We start from the raw sequence: 11,502 nt of genomic DNA on the forward strand, positions 1-11,502 counted from the left end.
GTGACGTCACCCTCCAAGCTGCCTGGTGTGGTTATCAGCTGAGCTGGCTGTCGCACAGCACCCTCACAGGCCACAGCAGGAGGCCTGGGATGCTTTGTGACTGACGGGAGGCCTCCTGGGAGGGCCCTGGCTGGGGAGGGCTCACAACCTGTGTAGGGAGGGGCTCCGGACCGATTTCAGGAGTTTTTTCACCAGTGCTCCTGGTCACACTGCTTGTCTGTTGGGAGCCTGGCATCTAGATCATCATTTACACTTAGAAATGGGGGTTCAGTGAGAGAGGTGGAGTGGCAGCCCTGCCTAGGGCCCGGGTTCCTAGTCATACTCTTCCCATTGTGGCTCCAGGTCTTTAGGCTGGTCCTAAGCTGCTGCTTCTCCAAGAAGCCTCCTCTTGCCCCACAGCCTCTTTCTCTCCCATAGCCTCCTTCTCTCTCATAGACTCCCTCTCTCCCCATAGCCTCCTTCTCTCCTATAGCCTCCTTCTCTCCTATAGCCTCCCTCTCTCCCATAGCCTCCCTCTCTCCCATAGCCTCCTTCTCTCCTATAGCCTCCTTCTTTCCCATAGCCTCCCTCTCTCCCCATAGCCTCTTTCTCTCCCATAACCTCCTTCTCTCAGACTCCCTCTCTCCCCATAGCCTCCTTTTCTCCCCATAGCCTCCTTCTCTCCCATAGCCTCTCTCTCTCCCAGAGTCTCCCTCTCTCCCATGGCCTCCCTCTCTCCCATGGCCTCCTTCTCTCCTATAGCCTTCTTCTCTCCCATAGCCTCCCTCTCTCCCATAGCCTCCTTCTCTCCCATAGCCTCCCTCTCTTCCATAGCTTCCCTCTCTCCCATAGCCTCCTTCTCACCCTCTCTCCCATAGCCTCCCTCTCTCCCATAGCCTCCTTCTCTCCCATAGACTCCCTCTCTCCCATAGCCTCCTTCTCTCCCATAGCCTCCTTCTCTCCCATAGCCTCCTTCTCTCCCCATAGCCTCCTTCTCTCCTATAGCCCCCTTCTCACCCACATAGCCTCCTTCTCATCCACATAGTATCCTTCTCTCCCATAGCCTCCCTCTCTCCCATAGCCTCCCTCTCGCCCATAGCCTCCTTCTCTCCCATAGACTCCCTCTCTCCCATAGCCTCCTTCTCTCCCATAGCCTCCTTCTCTCCCATAGCCTCCCTCTCTCCCCCATAGCCCCCTCTCTCCCATAGCCTCCCCTCTCTCCCCATAGCCTCCTTCTCTCCCATAGCCTCCTTCTCACCCATAGCCTCCCTCTCCCACCATAGCATCCTTCTCATCCACATAGCCTCCTTCTTACCCACATAACCTCCTTCTCACCCACAACTTCCTTCTCTCCCCATAGCCTCCTTCTCCCCCCATAGCCTCCTTTCACCCCTCTTGAAATGTCCGCTATTGCATGTGGTCACATCATGTCCAATGTGACTGGCTGAGGCGGCCTCTCATGACTTCGAGGCCATGGTCCTCTGTGTTGGCCTGGGCTGTGGGGAGAGACAGCAGGCATCGTCTCCCCCTAAAAGCTTGCTTTCTCGAGAAGCATCACCATGCCATCCTGCCCACAGCTACTCTCTCAAGGCTTCGTTAACCTGGAAATGCACCTTCTCCATCATAGTCCTGCTGTGGGGCTGGGGGCTGGTCAGGCGACCTCCCTGTGTCCTAGTTCCTTTATCTGAAAAATGGGGATAGTAATAAACAGGGTAATTTGATGGCTGGGATTGAAAGAGTCCCATTATAAAAATACAATGCAGCGCTTCAGGATGACAGGCTGTGGGCTCGAAGATGGTGCTGCAATGGGTATTTTTAGGAAGGAGGGAAGAGGGGAGGGAAGGGGTGGTTTATAAATGTTTGTTGCATTAAAAAATGTGCTAGTTTGAATTGTGCAGAACAGAGTATCATTTGTTTCTAGAAAAATTCACTGCTGTGGAAATGAATTAGTTTACATTGAATATGTGATGGTTCAGAGAAAGGGATATTAACCCAATTTGCATTTCTTTGAACTGAAATAAATTATTGCCGTGTTTGCACTAGTTGGGTCAACTGGAAGTGACTGGGTAGACCTGCAGTGGGGAGGGCTTCCCTGGGCTCAGAGGGTTACACAGGGTCAGTGGGTGCAAATCAGGCTCCTTCACCTTTGGAGGCACTGTGGACCCCTTTCGGGGTCTGTTGAAAGCAGCTCACACACCTGCCTCACAGGATTGTGGGTGGGTGTCAGCACTCTCCAAGTCTTCCAGGCTGTGCAGGTCCAGGTGTAAGGGCTCCCTGTCCCACAGAAGGCAGTGCCCATTGCCTTAGTGTCTCACGCCTTAATCGTAGTACAGGTTGGTCAGAACTCAGTTTCTCAGGCCCCTCTGATCTGTGGAAACAAAGCAGATCTTTGCTCTGAAGAGGGGGACAGCCTAAGGCTGAGCACAGAGCCACTGCGCTCTTTAATGCCTAACAAATGGGGCATTAGCCAGTGACGGGCAATTTGCAAACTCTGACAGCATATGTGAGCAGCAGGTGGCTATTTTAAAGGTAAATCCAGAAGAAATGGAAGTTGGAAATATTCAGAGACATGTGCCTGGAATGTGCTGTTGACTTTTGCACCAAAAGAGCGTCAGCTTCCTCGAGTCAGGGACAGCACAGGATGGAGGATGGAGAAAATCACCTTCCCTTTTACTCGATAGAAGGTGGCAAAATGAGCTAATTAGCACCCGTGGCCAGAGAGCCTTATTTCCCGAGTGCCCCCAACCTGAACTCACTTTTACTGGAAAGAGGCAACTACAGGACAACAAGATGATAAGCAGGAACTTCATTTAAACAGTAACTTCAGGGGGAAATCCCTCTCATATCACTTCTCTGCTTCAAACCCATCACTAGTGCTTTAGCAAATTCAGGGTAAAGCTTTCACCCTTGAACTCAGCATACACCTCACTCTACCTTGCTTGACCATGCTCTCTTTTATCTCCAAACCTTTGTGTCTGCTGCTCTGTCAACTTGGGGTAACCTATATCCCTCCTCGTGAATGTCAGGTCCTCTTGAGCAATGTTTTCTGGCCCCTAGACCAGGTGTGGGCTTCTGTGATAAGGCCAACAGGAACCAGCCAGCCAGTGTGTTTCTGAGGGCAGAGACACGCCTGAATGACTGTTAGGTCCCTGTGGCCAGCCAGCCATACAGTAGGAGCTTGGGAAAAGCATTTTGAATGCATGTATTCATAAAGGAATGACTGAATGAAGGACACTGTGGTCTCAATTGTCCTGCATTTCCTCCAATCCCTTGATTATGTCTACAACATGCAATATGACTTGTGTTTACTGAGCCTCTCTTATCTGTAAAGTGGGGATGATACTGTCTGCCTGATGATTTCTGTGAGAAAGAAGTGAGTTCATATACATGAAAAGCAATGCCTGCCACTCAGTAAGTGCTCAGTAAATGTTAGGTATTATTGTTCTCCACAAAGAAGTTGCGTGAGACCAAACCTAGTGCTGTCCTGGATACAAGGGACTTCTCTTTCCTCAATGGTTAGGATCCCACTTAGCAACTAGCTAATGAAAATGCTTCTAGAAAGTGACCTCTAGGAGGTAGTCAGACTCAGACCTGGGACCAGGAATTAGACTTTTGGAGACCATCCGGCCCCAAGAAGGCTGGCAGTGTTGCCCTGATGTTGGGGTTGGATTTGGGGAATGATGGCCAGGCGGGGATGGAAGACACTCCTAGCAGAGCTGGTGCCAATCTCTGGCTAGGCTTTACTTAAGTTACGAGAAGGAATTCCTGCTGGGTAAATGAGGTAATGAATGTGCGAGTGCTCTGCAAACTGCAAAGTGCTATACAAATGTGGAGCATTATTGCAGGCGTGTATTTCTCTTCTTTGTACTCCCAGGGTTTCCTAATAAGGGCTCCTTCTGAAAATCCTAGGCTGGCTTTAGATTAACTAAAGGGAGAGGGTATGTGCAGTGGGGCAGGTAGGTCTACCCTGAACATAGCAGAAGTCCTGGCTAGGAAAAGAGGAATTCCTTCCCTCCTTGCTGGAAGTAGGAATTGGGACATGAAAAGCCTGAATGTTGTGTGGTGATTAATCCCTCCTCACCTGGACCATTTCCCAGGTCCAGAGCCACCCTGGAGCTGTTCAGATCATTCTAGAGAGACAGAACGGCCTGTGCAGAGAAGGATGAGAGCAAAACTTAGAGCCCTGTGGTTGTGGATAAGTGTGGAGTGTCATGGGAAATGTCCCCAATACCTGAGTCTGTGCTTGCAACTCGGTTACCCAGGCTGGCCCAGGCCAACGCAAACCATTCCGACTGCTTTGTGCAAGGGACACGGCCTGGCCTGGAAGAGGGAAGAATTCTGACCTTTAACGCCATGGTGATCTCGGTAGCATGGATTCACCAGGCTGATTTGCTTCTGCCTGGGTTCAGCATGCTCCCGGCCCCTCTTCTTCACCTCACAGCCATGGTAACCAGGCAGACACGTGACCTTGTGAAGATCTGCAGTTCTGTATCAGCAAGGTATAACCAGCCAGCCTGGACACAGGAGCAGAGGCACTAGGTCCATATTCAAGGCAAATATTCTCAAGTTTATGGTTAAATTCAACTTGCTTATGTGTACAGACATACCTCGGAGATATTGCGGGTTTCATTCCAAATCACAGCAATAAAGCGAGTATCACACAAAGTGAGTCATAATCTTTTTTCTGGTGGAGAGTCTTGCTTTCAGTTTGTAAATAAGTAAGTAAGTAAGTAAATAAATGAATACGTAAATGCAGCGTCTGTGAAGCATAATAAAGTGAGGCACAGTAACACGAGATGTGCCTATATATTTTGCCAGGGACAGAGTAGCCCCACCTAGAGAGAGTCATATGAAACCTTAGCCTCTTATTTCCCAACTAGGGCATGAGAACAAAACCTTGGATGATTGAATGGATAATCATCAAGATAATGTCTGTGATTTTTCATGAGAGTTGTGTCTTAAACTCCTGGGAGCTGTCTACACCATCGACTTCCTAAAGCACTAAGCTGGAGACTGCAAATAACTCTTAAGCAATGAGGCTTAAACACAAAGCAAGGATGGTGTCCCCATATCTGTTTGTTCACTGTTCCATGCTCAGCACCTAGCACAGTTCCTGGTAGGAAGGGGTCAAATATGTTTGTTCAATGAGGGAATGAGTGGATGTGAGTGGAGCATCCCAAGGCGAATATCAATGGTTTCAACAAGACAGTGTGGAGGCAGGTTCTTTGTCCTAATGTTAACTGCTTTTCACATGATTAACCATAGCCAATCATTTCCACAAACAAATGGCTGTGATTTGGAGAGGATGTTGAGGACCCAAAGGGCAATGTAGGTGGTTGAAGAATTCCATAACTGAGGACAGGGGCAGGGAGTGACCATGACATGCTCAGTGGACAATGAAGACTAGAGGGACCAGATGATTAACTCGCACTATTTTAGTCACTTGTTTTATATAAGACTTTCTGGGGTTTTAGAAAACCACATTAATCTCCACCACCACCTCCCAAAAGAATACTTAAAAAATGCAGTTGGAGTTTTCCTTTTCCTTTTTTATTGAATTTATTGGGGGTGACATTGGTTAATGAAATCACATAGGTTTCATCATGTAGGTAGGAGAAGAATCATCTGTGTATTGCATTGTGTGTTCACCACCCCAAGTCAAGTCTTCTTCCATCACCATTTATCTCCCTACACACTTGGAATTGAAGAAGGAAAGGATGTCAGCCATTGCCTGGTCCTGCTGTTCTGATTTTTCAGAGCATATCAAGATCAGCTGTGAAATTGTAGGAACTACAGCTGTCCAGGCTCCATCGTAAACCTCCTCAGTCCCAATTTCCAAAAGTAGAGCCCTGGGTGTCCAGTTGATAAAGTCTCACAGATGATTTTGATGCTCTGAGGACGACTAGCACAGTTCTATATTTCACCCAATCCATGGAGCACTTCTGCAACATGAAAAGCATTTTTAACATGGCACATCCTAGTTTCCGGGGCTTCTTAGAGTGTGCCCCGAAGTGGTTTCCACATCCCACATGCCCTCTGATCAGGGTAGAGAGTAGAGGGACCCTGATGTCACCCATAATGAGCAGCATGACCTTCTGTCCTTGCTGTTTCTGGCTTGGTTCTGCTGCAGAGGGCATGGGCACAGCACAGGCAAGGTTAGAGGGAGGTGGAAGAAGAAAGAGCAGAGGGCTTTGGCCAGAGGGGCTGCTCAGAGCAGGATGCCTGTGACAGTTTTCTGAAAGTTCCAGACAATATATTTCAGGCCTAATTTACTCTTTCACTCATCTATCTTTCCTTCATTCATCAGTTGCTTACTGAGTGCCTCCACTGCAGATGCCCTAGTGTACCCCACAGCCAAGTGTCTGCCTCATGGAACTGATAGTCTGGGGTGTGGTAGGAGATAGAGAGAATAAGTCAACAAATAACATTTATACAGGCTTTTGTAAGAATGACAGTCAATAGAGAAAGCGTCAAACTTATTTGCACACTATTTTGACTTCACCCAACCCTCCATGAATTCAGTGGAAGTGGCCTTTGTATTTCCTGACAAACTGGCCAATTCTGCCTCATTCCTGCCCAGGAGCCCTCCCAGGAGCTCTCTGTCCTCCTTCATCTCTCCCACTCCCTTTGTGTAATTCACATGCAACACTTGGTATTGCTAAGTGTTCTACAGCTGGCAGCTGAGGCCTAGAGAGCTGAACCGACCTATCCTGCAGCCCAAGGCAGCGAGGGGTGACATCAGACTCCCCCCAGGCTCTTCCCACCTAGGCCTCTCTTCATCCCCAGAGCAGGTTGCCTCAGTTACTTCTCTTTCTTTCTAACTTTCTTTATTATAGTCAAGGCTTCAATTAACTTTTCCCTGTAGAACGACTATATTAGGCAAAAGTTTGTGTGGGATCCAATAAAACGTCAAATGATATTGAGCATACGTCAGGCAAAGCCTGCAGCCCAATAAGTTATTATGTGTAAATGCTACAACTTTATTTTGAGAAGAATACATGTGTACTATCAAGCTGTTTTATGGATACGCAGAGTGATTGATTACAGCATGCGGAACTGTCGCAACAAGATAAACTCAGATAGAATAATCTGTGGATATTTAGGCCTCAGCAATTTGTTATCCAAAGATGACTCAAAGTGATAATTCCTCCCATTTCAGCGATTTCTCTATGCCACACCCAATAAAAACCTCTTTCCAGGGAGCTGACTTCTGCTGCAGGGGGTCCTCTTCATGCTTGTATCTCTTCCTAGTTACTCAGTAGTGAGCAGTGGAAGGTTGTGTTTGCCATGGAAGCCATAACCACAGCTGGGACTTGGCCCAGAGTGAGCAGGTGCTGGGGTCAGGAGCTGGGGCTGCTGCTCTAGTGTAAGCTAACAAACAAGCAAACATGTAAAAAAAATAGCCATGATTTGTGTAACACATAAAACAGTTTGGGTAAAATGGATTACGTTCAGTAGCAGACTATTTTGCAGATCAGCCCCAAGCAACTTGTTGCTAAAAAAAGAACTGGATGGAATTCATCAGCAACTTTTAAAATAACCATTTGTTTGCAAAACAGATTTGCTGGAATGAATCAATTCAAGCCCAAGCCCCTGCCCTCTTCCTTGAAGGTCTGTGTGGGGGACACACTGACCTTATCTTGGCTTCTTTAGGGTCTGGGGCTACTCTTTTGAGAACGAGTCACCAATGTGCATTCCCTTGGCTTCCTGTTCTGAATTATGCCATCTCTTGAATTGTTACAGAACTTTTACTGTGTGTAGAGAAGAGTCATGGGCCCGGTGGAGCAGAATTCTAGGTCAGGAGGACAAAGCCCTGTGTTGGCATCTTGGTTGTGCCTTCCACTAGCTCCATGACCGTGGGCAAGGCCTTTCCCCTGAGCTGCAGTCCCAGCATCTGAAAAGCAGAGACAGCGATACCTGTGCTACCCACCTTGCAGGTTGTTGTGAGAAGCAAATAAAATATTTCAAAAATGCTTCACAAACAGTGCAGATCTATTTAAGAAATTCTTATGAAACCACTAAGCCATTTCACTCACTTTGGGTGCAGATATGATCACTTCTTTTTTATTTTTCTCATCAATCACTTAAGACCTCACCTACTCTTATTATTAGGAGGCAAAGATCCTTATTTGTTACCCCCGCCTCCCCATCTTCAGATTATCCCAAAGCAGGAGAGTGAAATTTGAAAGCTCCATCTGTTTGCGACACTGCCTGCTAATTGGGGGTGGGGGTGGGGGGGGGGTGGGGGGGAGTGCTGGAGTCTTTGCTGAATTCTGGTCCACAGGGCCTGTTTCGTCTGTGACTTCCTGCCTGGCACCCTGCTGATGCCCTTGTGGGTAGAGATTCCTGTACTCGCAACCATTTTTGGAGTTTTCTGTACTTGGCCCCTCATTCTCACATGCTGAGCCTCTGTTTCTCCAGAGTGCCTAGGTCCTGAGGCATTTCCAGTTCTTACTACATCCTGTGCCAAAATCACCTTGTCCCTGTGAAACCCCATAGGCTCTAGGATGGATTCTGGGTAACGAATCTACATCTACCCTTTCCTTAGGAGATCCCCTTTGGGGTCTCAGTCCTCTTTCCTTGCCAGAGGACTTGTCCGACTAGCATGCTGAGTACAGCAAGGACTCTGGAGGTTGGCCTGCCTCATACCAAATTCCAACTTCACCACTTCCTCGCACTGTGACTGGGAGAATTACTTAGCATCTGTATATCTCAATTTCCTCATCTGTAAAGTGGAGAAAAAATGGTCCCATTTTATAGGGTTTCTTTGAAATTAAATGAGGTAATAGAAATAAAGCCCTTAGAAGAGTGTCTGTCATGCAGTAAGAACTATAAAAGTGTGTTAGCTATTATTTGTCCTGACTGATCACGTGCTCCATGTATTTCCCTAACAGAAGCTTGTGCTGCAGGAATTAGGAAATGGGCTATGTCCCCTTCAAAAGGCTATTGGGCTTCTAACTCAACTAATACAACTTAGTCCATGCCTTTGCCTCCAATGACACCTGCCAAGAGTCTGATCTGCTAAAGATCAGCAAAAAAGGGCTGAGGGAAAGCTCTATCAGTTAGCTTTTGCTGCAAAACAGATCACCACAAAATGTAGTGGTTTAAAATGAGAAGCATTTAATTAATCTGTGCTTCCGCAGTTTGAGGCGGTAGTCTGTGCTGGATTTTCTCATGTGTCTGTGGTCACCTGGTGGGTTGGCTGGTTGGCGACTGCATGACTAGGGTGTCTCGCTCATATGTCTGGTTGTTAGCAGACTATTGGCCAGGAATTGGCCACCTGTCGACTGGGGTACCATGGTTCTTCTCAAAGGGGGTTCTCAGCGTCCAGCAGGCTAGCTCGTGCTTGTTCACAGGGCTGTCTCAGGGTTCCAAAGGAGGCAAGATAAAAGCTACAAGACCTCTGAGGCCCAGTCTTGGATGTCACACATTCTCTTCATCAAATTTACTTCTGATGGAATATGCTTTGCTGCCAAGAACTTGTGGTTATTTGCAGTTAATCATAGCAATTAAACCCTTTGCTTAGGGCAGTGGGCTCTTTCTTAGTTTCTCTGCATTCTGAGAGGGCTGGTGATTTCACCATTACTAAGAGCTCTCTCTCTCTCTCTCTTTTAAATTTTAATTTACCAAGTTAATTGCCAGGTACATTGAGCTACAAAAAGGTAGGGTGCCACAGAGTCCTCATGGAGAAGCCAGCAGTGCTGTATCAGTGTCCGACAGGCTCTTTAGCTTGGTCTAGGGCAGTGGTCAGAAAACTGTGGCTCGCGAGCCACATGCGGTTCTTTGGCCCCTTGAGTGTGGCTTTTTCACAAAATACTGACTTCTGCGCACGGGCTATGAAGTTTCAATTGCACCGTACGTGCGCGCCCACACGTGGTATTTTGTGGAAGAGCCACACTCAAGGGGCCAAAGAGCCGCATGTGGCTCGAGAGCCGCAGTTTGCCAACCACGGGTCTAGGGGAATGAGGAAGACCTTCCCAAGAAAGCAAATATAAGGCTGAGATTTGAAGGATGCCTGGAGATAGCGCTGTTTGGGGTGGAGGCAGTAGAATGGAAAGGTAAAAATGAAAGTCATAGAAAACAATCACCCAGACCTGCTCCTTAGTTACAAGTGAGAACAGTGAGGCCTGGAAAATCTCCCAGTTGTACCCACATTTAGTGGAAAAGCAGGAACCCAGGCCTCCTGACTGCCCAGTCTTTATTTTACCAGGTATTAGGTCACCAAATGGCTACATCTCAGTCAAGGCCACCTTGGAGAGTCTACTCACAAAGTTACTTATTTTTCCCCTCCAGATGTCTGATTCCATTCTCTACTAGGAGAAGCTCCACATTCCCTTCCATCCCTGGATCCCATATCTTGAATGTCTGTGAAAGTGAAGATCTGCTCTAGGATTGGCTGGTGAGTAACCCAAACAGATGTATCTGCTTAGGGCTGGCTGCGTGGTCTGTACACCCATGTGGCCAACGAGGCATCTCCAAGCAATGGGCCATGCCGTGGCACCAACCCCAACATCCATGCTGCATACAACATGTCAGGAGACACAACCACACAGAAAGTTTCATTAGATGCTGTTTTGTTGCCAAAAGGTTCAAGTGGTCATGAGTTAATCATTACGCTTTTAGAACATTCAGCCTTTGGATCCTGCCTTAATCAGAAATTCACTTTGCTGAAGGTTGTTGGCTCTCCTTCTGGCCATAATTCCCAGCTGAGCATGGGCTGTCCCCAGCCAGACAGAAGTCAGCCATGATCCCCAGACCTGGCCATTGCACACTGCTTTCCTTTATAGCCTTCAAAGCATTCTCAAATTTGTCACCTCATGGAATTCTCCCAAAACTCTATCAGGGGGCCAGATAGAAAAGTCCTGATTTAGTGGATGAAGAAATAGAGACTCAGTGGAGTTAAGAAACTTACTCAAATCCTCCAAGTAGGGGCTGATTCAGGGCAGAAGGCCAGGTCCGAGGCCTTCAAGTACAGAACTTGCATGGAGAAATAGAGAGCAAACAGCCTCTGGCTTGGCATCAGACTACACCCTTAGGGTCTCCTGTGCCCTGGCACATGTCTTCCCAGACCCAACCAGGCTAGGTGTTGTACCTTCTTGAGCCATTCTCTTTGATTTGACTTCCCTCTACATGCACTGGTGCTTGACTACACACACCCATGTGTGTGCCAGGGTGCTTTGTTAGTGGGAAGCAGAGATTACAGGCTGTTATCAAATATCACAGACACCTTGCATCTTCTACTCTACTGTAGGCCATCCTCTGGAATCCTGAGCCGTGCCTTATTTAACCAAATCAACGCACACATACTGCCCAGCTGATAGACATGGAGGAAGGACCACTGGAACTCCAAGGGAGAGGAGGACTGGCTTAGAATATCTGACAAGGAGATGGTGATTAGACTCCCTTCGTGTTGTTGAGAGCAGAACGAGGGCAAACTGCTGAGTTTCAGGAAGCAAATTTTAATCCACAGCAAGGAAGAACTTTCTACCCTTTAGAGCTGTTCAGAAGGAGAAAATTTTGTCG

Source organism: Myotis yumanensis, unplaced genomic scaffold (genome assembly GCF_028538775.1).
Source record: "Myotis yumanensis isolate MYYU_CA2020_CCGP unplaced genomic scaffold, mMyoYum1.0.hap1 SCAF_7, whole genome shotgun sequence".
In the NCBI taxonomy this organism is placed as follows: Eukaryota; Metazoa; Chordata; class Mammalia; order Chiroptera; family Vespertilionidae; genus Myotis; species Myotis yumanensis.